Source organism: Felis catus, chromosome E1, assembly GCF_018350175.1.
Source record: "Felis catus isolate Fca126 chromosome E1, F.catus_Fca126_mat1.0, whole genome shotgun sequence".
Lineage (NCBI taxonomy): Eukaryota > Metazoa > Chordata > Mammalia > Carnivora > Felidae > Felis > Felis catus.
In genome coordinates this window covers 5,188,106-5,201,436 of record NC_058381.1, presented here as the reverse complement: position 1 = coordinate 5,201,436, position 13,331 = coordinate 5,188,106, and the positions used below count along the sequence as shown (strand labels likewise).

At 44.8% G+C, this 13,331-nt stretch overlaps 1 protein-coding gene and 1 long non-coding RNA gene across 4 annotated transcripts in view; one reads left to right on the top strand and one right to left on the bottom strand.

Moving 5' to 3' along the window:
* ADPRM (ADP-ribose/CDP-alcohol diphosphatase, manganese dependent) overlaps window positions 1-13,331 on the bottom strand; it is a 578,681-nt gene that overhangs the window by 52,986 nt on the left and 512,364 nt on the right. The gene's annotated exons all lie outside the window — the stretch shown is intronic.
* Window positions 1-13,331, top strand: part of LOC109494183 — a 32,565-nt gene that overhangs the window by 4,750 nt on the left and 14,484 nt on the right. For 2 of the 3 annotated variants that reach the window (XR_006590021.1, XR_002148824.2), the window contains exon 2: window positions 9,908-10,093. The exons of the other annotated variant lie outside the window; for it this stretch is intronic. This is a non-coding gene — a long non-coding RNA (uncharacterized LOC109494183). The remainder of the gene's footprint in view (window positions 1-9,907; window positions 10,094-13,331) is intronic. 3 annotated transcript variants of the gene reach the window in all.

The window sequence follows — 13,331 nt, the reverse complement described above, 5'->3', positions numbered from 1 at the left end:
TAACTGAGCCACACAGGCGCCCCTCTTTTTTAAAAAATTTTAAATCATGTTTTTACTTGTTTTGAGAAGAGAGAGAGAGGGGGGGAGAGAGAGAAAGCAAGCAGGGGAGGGGCAGAGAGAGAGAAAGAGAGAGGGAGAAACCCAAGCAGGCTCCATGCATCAGGGCAGAGCCTGACGCGGGGTTTGAACTCATGAACTGCGAGATCATGACCTGAGCCAAAATCAAGAGTTGGACGCTTAATGCATTGAGCCACCCAAGCACCCCAAACATTTTGGTTATTTTCAATCATTCTCTATTATCAATAAAACCTTAAAATGAGAGGACCTTAGAGATTATGTGATAAGATCCTCTCACTTTGCCACTGAGGGAACTGGTTTCCTGTGGATTTAAATGATTTTTCCCCAAGTCTGGACTTCTGGGGAAGTCTGGGTCTGGACTTCTGATGAAATGCATTCTGGGCTGGAAGGGAGAAGAGCGGTGGGTTATCTGAGAGTCAATAAAGAGGAGAGGCACTGGGAAAACACCAGGGGCAGGCAGCATGGGGGACTCCAAAGGAGAGAGGAAGGTGAATTTCAAGGTTCTGAGGACGCCGGTGCACTGGGGTGAAACCGCGCACGCGCAGAAACGGACACGAGCCTCTCGGCATGCAAAGCGGGGGCGGGGTGGCCCTTTCCAAGGCAACTTGACAGTGCCCGACAAGAACCTGGAGAAGACCCTCCAATGGCGTGACCTGGCGAGTTCACTCCCAGGAGGCTGCCGTCCTAGGGAGCTGGGATGTGCAGGGGCAGTCAATGAAACGTGGTTCACAGTGCAAACCAATATCCTACGATAGGCGCCAAACGACACTAGAGGTAACCTATTGTGTTAGATAATGCCATAGGACAATCAAGCAATAGGACAGGCGGGTAGGTGATAGATACTAGAGATATAATATATATTTTTCTTTGGCATATGTAAAATCTTTGTATATTAGGCACACTCTTTTGATATACTACATACTCTTTTAATATATAAAGGAGTTCATTACAAGGGACTGTCTCATACCGTTATGGAGGCTAAGTCCCACACCAGCCATCTGTAAGCCAGAGACCTAGGGAGGCCAGCGGTATAGATGTGGGAACCACAGGCAAAAGACCTAAAGGTCAGCACCAGCCGTCAGGCAGTGATGGTAGATGCTTCCTTCCTCTGCCTTTTTGTTCCATTCGGGCCCTGAACACATTGCATGATCCCCACCCACTTTGGGAAGGGCAATCTACTTTACTCAGCGAGGTAGAAAAGCTACCCAGTCCTCCTCCTGAATATGTCTCCTCTGCTCACACAGAACGCTCATGGGGTCGCCTGGGTAGCTCAGTGCATGAAGCACCCGACTCTTGGTTTCGGCTCAGGTCGCGATCTCACGGCTGGTGAGTTCTAGCCCTGCGTCGGGCTCTGCGCCGACAGTGTGGAGCCTGCTTGGGATTCTCTCCTTCCCTCTCTCTCTGCCCCTCCCCCACTGGCTCCCTATCTCTCTCTCAAAGTAAATAAAAATAAACTAAAAAAAGAAGACAAAAAAAAGAACGCTCATAACACTCGTGGTCACCAAACGGGTGTGGGATTTACCCCACACCCAGCAATTCTCCCCGACACCAGCTGAGCATCCTACAGTTTAGCTGCGTTCTGACATTGTGTAACGTAGCATCAGGTCCCACAGGTGAAGGGCTCAGTCGGACAAGACTGCACACCACCCCCTTCAGATGCCAACCACGAGTCGGGGCTGTCACCCGGGCTTCTGGCCAATCGGCTGCCAATCGGAGCTTCCCACAGTCCTCCCCTTGGGTTGGATTAATTTGTTGGTGACACTCACAGAACTCAGGGAAACGCTTATGTTCACCAGTTTGTCCAACGACACAGAGGAACAGCTAGATGAAGAGATACATAGGGAGAGGTTCTGGGAGGGTCCCGAGCACAAGGGTTTCTGTCTCCCACGGAGTTAGAGTATCACCCTCCCAGTGTGGAGGTGTTTACCAGTCTGGAAGCTCCATGAACCCCTCCAGATCCTCCCCCTTCTCTGGAGGATGGGGGTTGGGCACGAAATTCCAAGCTTCTAATCATGGTTTGGTCCTTCTGGTGACCAGCCCCCACCCAGCAGCCACCCAAGAGCCCACGAGAGTCGCCACATTAGAACAAGGTGAAATTATGAAGGTTCTAGGAGCTTTGTGCCCGGGGTCAGGGGCAGAGACTGATTAAATATATTCTATTGTTTTCTATTAGTTTACAGTCGGTCTACTGACTCAAACGTAATCTCTTCCAGAAACACCCTCACAGACACACCCAGAAGTAATGTTTGGCCAAACATCTGGGTACCCCAGGATCCAGTCAAGGTGACACATAAAATGAGCCATTACGACATTCAATGCTGGGGAAAGGTTAAGTCGACTCTGGTCCATTCACAAGAGGCTGAGGTGTGTTCTATGATTTCCTCTTTTTTCTTTTCATTGTTCTAGCTTTTCCGGTTCAGCCAGCCCCTCCTCTCTGCATCCACAGAGCCTCACCACACGGTCTCTCCAGCAGGCTACAGCCTACCCGTGTTCAGTCCCTATCTCGAGCCCTCCAAACAAGTATCGTGCTCTCCGCCCTCTGTCAGTTCAGTGGGATCTCGGGAGAACAAAGATACAAGCACACAAACACATGTGATCAGTCTGCATTATTTTATCGAAAGACCATTGCGTATTATTTAAGTAAAAAAAAAAATATGTAAGAGTAATAAAAATACCTATACTCTTTCATCCAGGAATCCTGCTTAATGCAAGTGAGTAAAAGGAATAAAAAAGAAGCCAAAATGATCAATATTACCTATAGTACAAAATTGGTAGCAGTTTAAAGTCCAGGAGTCTGCGATTAGTATTTTTTTTTTTTTTTTGAGAGAGAAAGAGAGTGAAAGCAGGGGAGGGGGCAGAGGGAGGGGAGAGAATCTTTTTTTTTTAATATGAAATTTATTGTCAAATCGGTTTCCATACAACACCCAGTGCTCATCCCAACAGGTGCCCTCCTCAATGCCCATCACCCACCCCGCAGAATCTTTTTTTTTTAATTTTTAAAAATGTTTATTTACTTTTGAGAGACAGAGAGAGACAGAGCATGAGCAAGGGAGGGGCAGAGAGAGAGGGAGACACAGAATCCGAAGCAGGCTCCAGGCTCTGAGCTGGCAGCACAGGGCCCGACGCGGGGCTTGAACCCACGAACCGTGAGATCGTGACCTGAAGCTTAACCAACTAAGCCACCCAGGTGTCCCTCTGAGAGGGAGAGAATTTTAAGGAGGCCTCAAGCCCAGTGTGGAGTCTGACACGGGGCTGGATCTCGCGACCGTGAGATCATGGCCTGAGCTGAAATCAAGAGTCAGACCCTTCACCGACTGAGCCCCCCAGACGCCCCTGTGATTAGTAAAGTACAGTGAATGCATATGAGATAGCATTGGGTAACTTAAAAAAAAAATAGGTCACAAATAAGACCAAGACAAAACTCAAGAAAATTCTTATAATATTAAGTCCAAAGACCAGTTACAACCGTGTGAAAAGGTAAGAGGCACAGGGAAAAAAGATCGCGAGTAAAGACAAATTATAGGAATCATATTGGGGCAGTGACATTTCATGTGATGTGTTTTCTCTAATGTTGTCATTTTGGTTTTGCAATTAAAAGGAAAAAAGTATTCGGGGCGCCGGGGTGGCTCAGTCGGTTGGGCGTCCGACTTCAGCTCAGGTCACCATCTCCCGGTTCGTGGGTTCGAGCCCCACGCCGGACTCTGTGCTGACGGCTCGGAGCCTGGAGCCTGCTTCCGATTCTGCGTCTCCCTCCCTCTCTGCCCCTCCCCTGCTCACACTCCGTCTCAAAAATAAACATTAAACATTTTAAATAAAAAATAAACTTAGAAAAAAGTCTACTTGTCATTTCCCTGGTGAAAACCTTCCAGTGATCTCTACTGTCCTCAGGCCTCTTTTTCAATGGCCTATGAGGTCCTGTATGAGCTGGCCTCTGGCTGACCGTCTGACTTGCTGTCTACTCTTCCCCTGATCACGAAGTTTCAGGGACACTGGCCTGCTTCCTGGTTGCAGATGATACCAAACTTCTTTCTTTCTTGCGGCTTCCCCCCCAACCCCTCACCCCTACTATTCCTTCTTCTCCCCCCCCCCCACACCCCGGGGCTATTATCAGCCTGGTTGCTTCTCATTTTTCAGATTTCAATTCAAACTCACCTTCCCACAATCACCCTATCTCAACTCGTGCCTCCAAGACACTCTGTTTCCTGTTATGTCCTCTTCCTGTTTTATTTTTTTTATGATACTTATCGCTAATTGAAATTACGTTCGTGTTCAGACGTTCCGTCTCCTTGCTCGGGAACCTCAGATCAAACCCCCTGATCTTTCTAGCTGCTGAATCCCTGGAGCTTAACACAGTGCCGAGTTAAAAAAGAAAAAAAAAAAAAAAAAAAACCTTAAAAAATTAAAAAAAAAAAAAAAAGAAAAAAGGGTGCACCTGGGTGGCTCAGTCGGTTCAGCGTCCGACTTCAGCTCAGGTCACGACCTCACGGTTCGTGGGTTCGAGCCCCACGTCGGGCTCTGTGCTGACAGCTCGGAGCCTGGAGCCTGCTTCGGATTCTGGGTCTCCCTCTCTCTCTGCCCCTCCCCTGCTCATAGACTGTCTCTGCCTCAAAAATAAATAAACATTAAAAAAGAAAAAGTATGGGGGCGCCCCCCCCCAACTCACTCTCTGTCTCTCATGCTGCTCTGCCTTGACAGCACCTTCCCATCTGCAGGCGGCTGGTGCGCGTGAGAGACGCAGCCCGGCAGACAGAGTGGGTTTGTGCCTGTGAGTTCGTTGTGTCAAAACACATCGTACTTCGCGCGTTTATGCCTCCTCGCACCGCGAGACACGCAGCTCCTTCCTGTGAGGCTTGCTCCAAGCCTTTGCTGTGGTTGTTTTCTGTATGTGGAGTTTCGCAGACCCGGAGGGCACCAAAGCGCTGCTCTGAGCGCGCGCTGAAGGGAAGACTGTTCTCGTGCCCAGTCCAGAGTCTGCCGTCCATCACACCGACGAAGTTCCCAGGGTCCGGATCCCACCGTGGCCAGGCACGTGAGACGCAGCGACAGACTGCAGGCCAGCACGCCAGGCCTGTCTACCCCGCTCGGGAACCACGTGGCTCAGACCTGAGCCCCTTAAGTAGAAGCGAAAGGGGGTGCAACATTTTCTAATCCCGCCTCCTGCATTTTGCATGCACCTGCCCGTCCCCAGGAAGCTGTCAGCCAGCTTCTGCTTGACCCCTGCAATCAGGAATCCAGGTGGGTTAAGTGACTTGCCCAAGGTCAACGTCACGCAGCTGGAAAGCCGGAATGAGGGCACTCAGTTCCAGGCTGTTGGACTCCGGAGACCATGATTGCACTTGCACTGTTCTGCCCATAGAGTAAAGGTCCACCCGTAACACCTGCGTCTGGCTTCTGGAGCCAGAACGAACATGAGGGCTTGCGCTCCTCCCACCCACCCGCCCCGCCCTTACCTTCCAATGGGTAAGCTTGGTCAACATTTGGACGTCTAGTAATAATTTTAAATGTACCACCATTTTTTTTCATGCAATTACAAAAGGAAGTATTTTACATCAATGATATTGTTTCGTATCACAATGTGAGATGCTGATGACAATCTTGCATTTAGCCAGCAGTGCCCGGTTCACTGATGGCTCAGTCCAGTTCTTCCTCCTATCTCTCTCCCTTTTTATTTTATTTTTTCCTGTGCACCTGATTTCTCCCAAATTGGAAAGCTCTAAATCTCAGTGGTGGGTCATCATGAGTGGCAGTGGCAAGCACTTGCTTGTTTTTAAGAGAATTGGGTGGACCTGAAAGATTTCTCACTGAAAACTATTCCCACATCGTGCCATCAGACAACAAAGTTCAAACTAGAAGGTTGGGTGTCTCAAGTCCGGAGATGATGGTCAAGAGCTCCTAATCTATGCTTTGACTGGACCCAGTGATCCGTATTGGTTTACATTTGTGGCGGCCTTTGTACATGATTTTATTTTAAAAAATTTTTTTTAATGTTTTTATTTTTGAGACAGAGAGAGACAGAGCATGAGCAGGGGAGGGGCAGAGAGAGAGAGACAGACAGACAGAATCCGAAGCAGGTCCCAGGCTCTGAGCTGTCAGCACAGAGCCCGACGCGGGGCTCAAACTCATGGACCGTGAGATCGTGACCCGAGCTGAAGTCGAACGCCTAACCGACTGAGCCACCCAGGCACCCCCGTGATTTTAAATAATATGCCCCCAAGTCACTTCTTGACAAGTGAAAAGAAAAATCAGCAAGTTATGGAAAAGAAAGCTTTCAACAGTGGAGCTGTTTGTCCCAAGTTAGGTCTCCTTGGAAAATCCCGATGTTTGATTTTTCATCCTTAAAATTAGGATATTTTATCCCTAAGGTGATAGATATTTCAAGCTCTACCCAAGACACTTCATAAATCATCGAGAAACACCACCGGAGGCAAACCTCTTGAAGTTTCCAAAGTATACCAACTTTCCATTAGTCAATTTCTCTTGGTGTATTTATTTGTTTATTGAATAATTGTTGAAAAAGTCCAACGGTTCTACATGACTTAAAGCAAAACAAAGCAAAACAAAACGAAACGAAAAAAAGAACTATGCTTTACCTACCCCTCAACATCTCTAATCCCCATTTTCTAGAGACAACGTCTTTCAGTTCCTTTCATTCTCCTTCCCCTCCCTCCCGCCCCCGTCCACACCTGCTGTATTTACCTCTACCTTCCTAAGTAACATGCTTTCGGTCTTTGGTTTTTTCTTTTCAGTTTTTAAATATTGTCTCTTGAACTACCACTGCAGATGATGAGAATTTAGCTCTCCGATGCCAGGCTCCCTGTCTCTATAGACATAGAGATTACCTCTCCTTCCAAACGTAGATTTATCTTGCTTTGGTTAGACACATTTATTACCTACCATATTTTTACTATATGACTGTTGTTCACAGTTGAGCAAGATGGTCCTTTCTTGGTATCGTGTTCCTTTTTTTCTGAGCCTCGTTTGCTTCATTTTGCAAGTATCCATAGCCAGTTCATTCCCGAGTTCTCTACCAATTGTGCGCATCCTCTCGTGGTACATTTCAACACGTTAGTAACTGGCATGCTTGATCCCAGCCTCCTCCAGAGCCTTCCCCAGCTCTCCTGTTCCAACCTGAACTGGTGGTTCTCTGTCCCAAAAGCCCCTGGGAACTCTATTTACCATCATCCAAAGGGCTGCCTTTATCTTTCTCCTGTGTTGGATCCCCTGCTTTCCAGGATCATGTTTTTTGTTTCTCTCCCTCTTCATCTGCTTCTTTGTTTCTACAGGATTCATCTTCTAGTAACTCCCTGAGAAAGTGGGCCAGTGGGCACAGGAGATAGAACGTGTCAGACATTTCGCATCTAAGATGCGCACATTCTACACTAACACCTCATCAATAATCTGGCTAGCTACAGAAACTAAGCGGCAATTTTCTCTCAGAATTTTGAAGGCACTGATGGGGTTGCCATCCAGCCTCCAGGTTAGTCGAGTAGTTACAGTGTTAGTCTGATTCCTGGTACTTTGTATATGATTTCTCACTCCCCTCCTCCTCCCCCTCCTCCCTGTCCTCCTCCTCCTCTCTCCCTCCCTCCCATCCTCTCTCCTCCTTTCTCTCTCTCTCCCTCTCCCTCTCTTTCTCCTTCTCTCTTTGTAAAGATACAAGACAGATACTTGGTTTGCCTTTTCAGTCTGGAAAGTCATACACCTCCGATATGTGGAATTCTATTGACATATTTCTTCAAAAACATTTTCCACCCATTTTCTCAGTGCTCTCCTATTCTCGGCTGTCAAACCCCACCAAACTGGTCCCCTATGTATTTTGTTTCTTTTAGCTTTCTCCTCTATTTGTGAGGGAGTCTTTCAACATCATCTTCCAAATTTTATATTGAATTTTTCATCTTCTATCATATTTTTAACTCCCCAAAGGTTTTCGTTTCTCGTAAAATATTCCTTTTTTATAGCAGCCTGTTTCTGTTTCACGGTACGATATTTTCTCTTATGTCTCTGTGGAGATACATAAAAGGATTTTTTAGGCTTTTCTTCACCTGCCGGTGTTGCTGCTGTCCCTCCTCTGAGATTTTTCTTTTCTGCTCTATCGTGTCTCTCATGATACAGGTTTTCCTCGGAGCTTGGTGATCTCCGTAGCGAGGCACCTGCTAGAGTTAATAGGAACCCGCGTGTGCCTGAGTAGAGCTTTTGCCTAAGGCATTCTGGTTAAGGTTGTTTTGATGAGAGATTCCCTTTACCATCAGTTTTGGTATATCCTTTCTCCCGGTTATTTCATGTTCCTGAGGAATGATCTTGCTATCTCCTCCCTGCAGGTGTCGCCTGTGGGACGGCCTTCCACAAGCCCAAGAGAAGAAGGAAGTTGAATGGTCTCATCATTCAATATGCAGGGTACCTTCTCCCCTCCAATTTTTCAGTCTCCATCATTATAATATACAGAATAGTTTCACCACTCTAAAAATATCACCTATCCAACACCGTACCCCCTAATCCCTCACAAACATGATCTGTTTACTCTCTCATAGTTCTGCCCCTTTCAGAATGTCATCTTTCACTTAACAATATGCAGTTAGAGGGGCACCTGGGTGGCTCAGTCGGTTAAGCGTCCGACTTTGGCTCAGGTCATGATCTCGCGGTCCGTGAGTTCGAGCCCCGCGTCGGGCTCAGTGCTGACAGGTCAGAGCCTGAAGCCTGCTTCGGATTCTGCGTCTCCCTCTCTCTCTGACCTTCCCCCATTCATGCTGTCTCTCTGTCTCAAAAATAAATAAACGTTAAAAAAATAAAAATTAAAAAAATTAAAAAACAAACAAAAAAACCCCCCAAACAATATGCATCTAGATTCATCTTTGTTTTTGCGAATCTTGATAGCTCATTTCTTTTTTCCCCCCAGGCTTATTGAGGTATAATTGACAAATAAAAATTGTATATATTTAAGATAGGCAACCTGATGTTTTGATATATGTATACATTGTGAAACAATTGCAACAATCAAGCTAATTAACATACCCATCACCTACATGCTTAGCATTTTTTTTTCTTTCCTTTTTTTTCCTTTGCTGTGAAAACACTTAAGATCTATCCTCTTAGGGGCACCTGGGTGGCTCAGTCAGTTGAGCCTCTGACTTCAGCTCAGGTCATGATCTCACCGTTGGTGAGTTCGAGCCCCGCGTCGGGCTCCGTGCTGACAGCTCAGAGCCTGGAGCCTGCTTCCGATTCTGTGCCTCCCTCTCTCTCTGCCCCTCCCCTGCTCATGCTCTCTCTCTCTCTCTGTCTCTCAAAAATAAACAAACATTAAAAACAAAATTAAAAAAAAGATCTATCCTCTTAGCAAGTTTTAAGTATACAGCACAGTATCGTTAGCTACACTCCTATTGTTGTGCGTTAGATCTCCGAAATTAGTTCATCTTGTGTAGCTGAAACTTTGTGCTCTGGACCCATTTCCCCCTCCCCCTGGCCCCTGGCAACCACCGTTCTCTTCTCTGCTTCTATGAATTCGATTATTTTAGATTACACATGTAAATGAGAACATTTCAACACTGTTGTCTTTCTGTGTCTGGCTTATTTCACAGAGCATAATGCCCGTGTTATTGCAAATGGCAAGATTTCCTTCTGCGTTAAGGATGAATAATATTCCACTGTATATGTGTACATTTTCCTTATCCATTCATTCATCAATGGACATTTAGGTGGTTTGCATATCTTGGCTATGATGAATAATACTCCAATAAACATGGGAGTGTAGACATCTGTTTGAGATCATGGTTTTGTTTCCTTTGGATACACACCTAGAAGGATCATAAGGCAGTTTATTTTTTAATTTTTTGAGGGACCTTATACACGAACAAATTGGATGACCTAGAAGAAATGTACAAAGACCTAAAAACACACAACCTATGCAAATGGAATCAAGAAGAAATAGAAAGCCGGAACAAACCAGTAACAAATAAGGTGACTGAATCAGTAATCAGAAACTTCTCGACAAAGAAAAGCCCGGTGCTATATGGATTCCCAGGTAAGTTCTATCAGACATTCAGTGAATAATCAATACCAATCCTTCCTAAACTCTTCAAGAAGTAGAAGAGGGACCACTTTCAAATCATTTTATGAGACCGTCATCACCCTGATAATAAGGTCAGACAAAGAAACCAGCAGAAAATAAAACGGTAAGCAATTTCCTCCATGAAAATTTCAAATCAGTTGGATACATACTCACAATAGAATGGCTGGATCATATGGTAAGATTGTGTTTTAATTCTTCTAAAGTGACTGTATCATTTTTCATTTCCACCAGCATTGAATGAGAATTCCTACTGCCCCATAGCCTCCCCAGTTAATTAATATGGTCAGTGTCCTGGATTTTAGTCAGGAATCCCGGATTGCACAGATCTTCCCGGATTTACAACGGGATAACACCCTGACAAATCCATCACGTGTTGAAAATATCAATCATTAAGTAGAAAATGCATTTACTACACCTAACGTATCAAACACCATAGCTTACCTTAGCCTACCTTAAACATGCTTAGAATACTTATATTAGCCTAGGGTTGGGCAAAATCATCTAACACAAAGCCTGTTTTATAATATAATGTTGAGGGGAGCCCGGGTGGCTCAGTCAGTTAAGCGTCTGACTCCTAATTTAGGCTCAGGTCATGATCTCATGGTTCGTGAGTTTGAGCCCCACGTTGGGCTCTGTGCTGACAGTGTGGAACTTGCTTGGAATTCTCTTTTCTTCTCTGTCCGCCCCCCTCCACCTCTCTCTCTCTCTCTAAATAAATAAACATTTAAAAAGTTTTACAATACAATGTTGAATATCTGATGTAATCTATGGAATACTGTGCTGACGGTGAGATACAGAATGGTCGTGTGGGTACAGAATGGTTTTAAGTATATCGAGTGTTAGCCCTTTATGATTGCAGGGTTGATGGGGGGTCGGCTGTTCACTGTTGCTACCCAGGATCGTGAGTGGGTCTCCTACAGCATGTTGCTAACCTAAGAAAAAAATCAAAATTCAAAATTCAAAGTACAATTTCCACTGAATGTGTATCACTTCCACACTATGGTAGAGTTAAAGCAAAACAGTAAGTCAAACTATAGTAAGTTGGGGACCTTCTGTATGGTTGGTATCTTATTATTGCTTAAATTTGCAAATCCCAGGGCACCTGGGTGGCTCAGTTGGTTGAGTGGTCCAGCTCTTGATTTCTTCTCAGGTCATGGTCCCAGGGTCATAGGATCGAGCCCTACGTTGAGCCTGTTTGAGATTCTCTCTCTCACCCTCTGCCCCTCTCCCCTACTTGCACATGCTCTCTCTCTAAAATAAAAAACAAAGCAAAATTTATTTTTTTATTTTTAAATATTTATTTATAATTGCAAGAGGAGAGAGAGAGAGAGCAGGGGAGAGACCAAGAGATAGAGAGACACAGAATCTGAAGCAGGCTCCAGGCTCCGAGCTGTCAGCACAGAGCCCGATATGGGACTCGAACCCACGAACCGTGAGATCATGACCTGAGCCGAAGTCGGACGCTCAACTGACTGAGCCACCCAGGTGCCCCAAGAAAACAAAACTTAAAAAAAAAATTGCCACTCCCTAATGACTAATGATGTTGAGTATCTTTTCATTTGTTTATTTGCTATTTACATATCTTTTTTTGGGTGAAATGTTCAGATGTTTTTTTTTCCATTTTTTAAATTGGGTTGCTGGTTTTCTTATTGTTGAATTTTAAGGGTTCTTTTTATATTGTGGATATAAGTCCTTTATCAGACACGTGCTTCGAGAACGTTTCATTATGTGGCTAGCCTTTTCATTTCTGTTACCAATGTCTTTCCCAGAGTAACAATTTCCACTGTAATAAAGTCTAACTTAATCGTCTCTTTCTTGGATTGTGCTTTTGGTGTCGTATCTAAAAACTCATCGCCAGCCAAAGGTCATCTAGACTTTCTCATAGGTTTTCTTCTAGATGTTTTATACTTTTCCATTTTGTATTTAGGTCTATGATACATTTTGAGTTAATTTTACTAAAAGGTGTGAGATCTATGTCTAGGTCTCCCCCCTCCCCCCACCCCACTTTTTTTTTTTTTTTTTTTTTAACATATGAACATTCAATTGTACCAGCCAGCATCATTTGTTGAAAAAAACTATCCTTGGGGCACCTGGGTGGCTCAGTCGGTTAGGAGTCTGACTTCGCTCTGGTCATGATCCCATGGTTCACAGGTTCGAGCCCTGCATTGGGCTCTGTGCTGATGGCTTGGAGCCTGGAGCCTGCTTTGGATTCCGTGTCTCCCTCTCACTCTGCCCCTCCCCCACTCACACTCTGTCTCTCTCTCTCTCTCTCTCTCTCTCTCTCTCTCTCTCAAAAATAAATAAATATTTAAAAATTTTTAAAAAAGAAAAACTATCCTTTCTCCGTTGAATTGGCTTTGCACCTTTGTTAAAATCTAGTTGACTATGTGGATCTATTTCTGGCTTCTCTCTTCTCTTTTGCTGATTGATGTGCCCATACTTTGCCAATACAACACTGTCCTGAATACAGTAAGTTTATATTGAGTCTTGGAACCAGTGTGAATCTTCCAACTCTGTTGTTCTTCGATAGCGTGTCTATTTTTCTAGATCCTTTGTTTTCCCATATAAATTTTATTGTATTTTAAAACATGTTTTACTTATTGAGAGAGAGAGAGAGAGAGAGAGAGGAAGGATGAGAGGGAGAGGGGCAGAAAGAGAGGGGGACAGAAGATCTCTAGTGGGATCCGTGATGACGGCAGCGAGCCTGACGCAGGGCTTGAACTCACGAACCACAAGATCATGACCTGAGCCAAAGTCGGTTACTCAACCGGCTGAGCCACCCAGGCACCCCTGCCATATACGTTTTGCATTAAGTTTGTCCATATCTGTAAAGAGTTGACTGGGATTCTGGTTGCCTTTAACTTACTGCCTTTAATCCACAGATTAAGTTGGTTTGGAAAACTGACATCTTTATAATATCGACTCTTCGGATCCATGAACATGAAATACCTTTCCATTTATTGAGTTTTTTAAAAATTTCTTTCACCAGTGTTTTATACAGCATACACAGCCCATACATACTTCATTAGAAATATGCCCAAATACTTAATTTTTTGGTGTGCTTATAGATAGTATTGATTCTAAATTTTAATTTCTGATTGTCCATTGCTGGTATATAGGAAAGTAATCAACTTTTATACATTGACCATGTATCCTGTGACCTTGCTATACATGCTTAGAAGTTCTATCA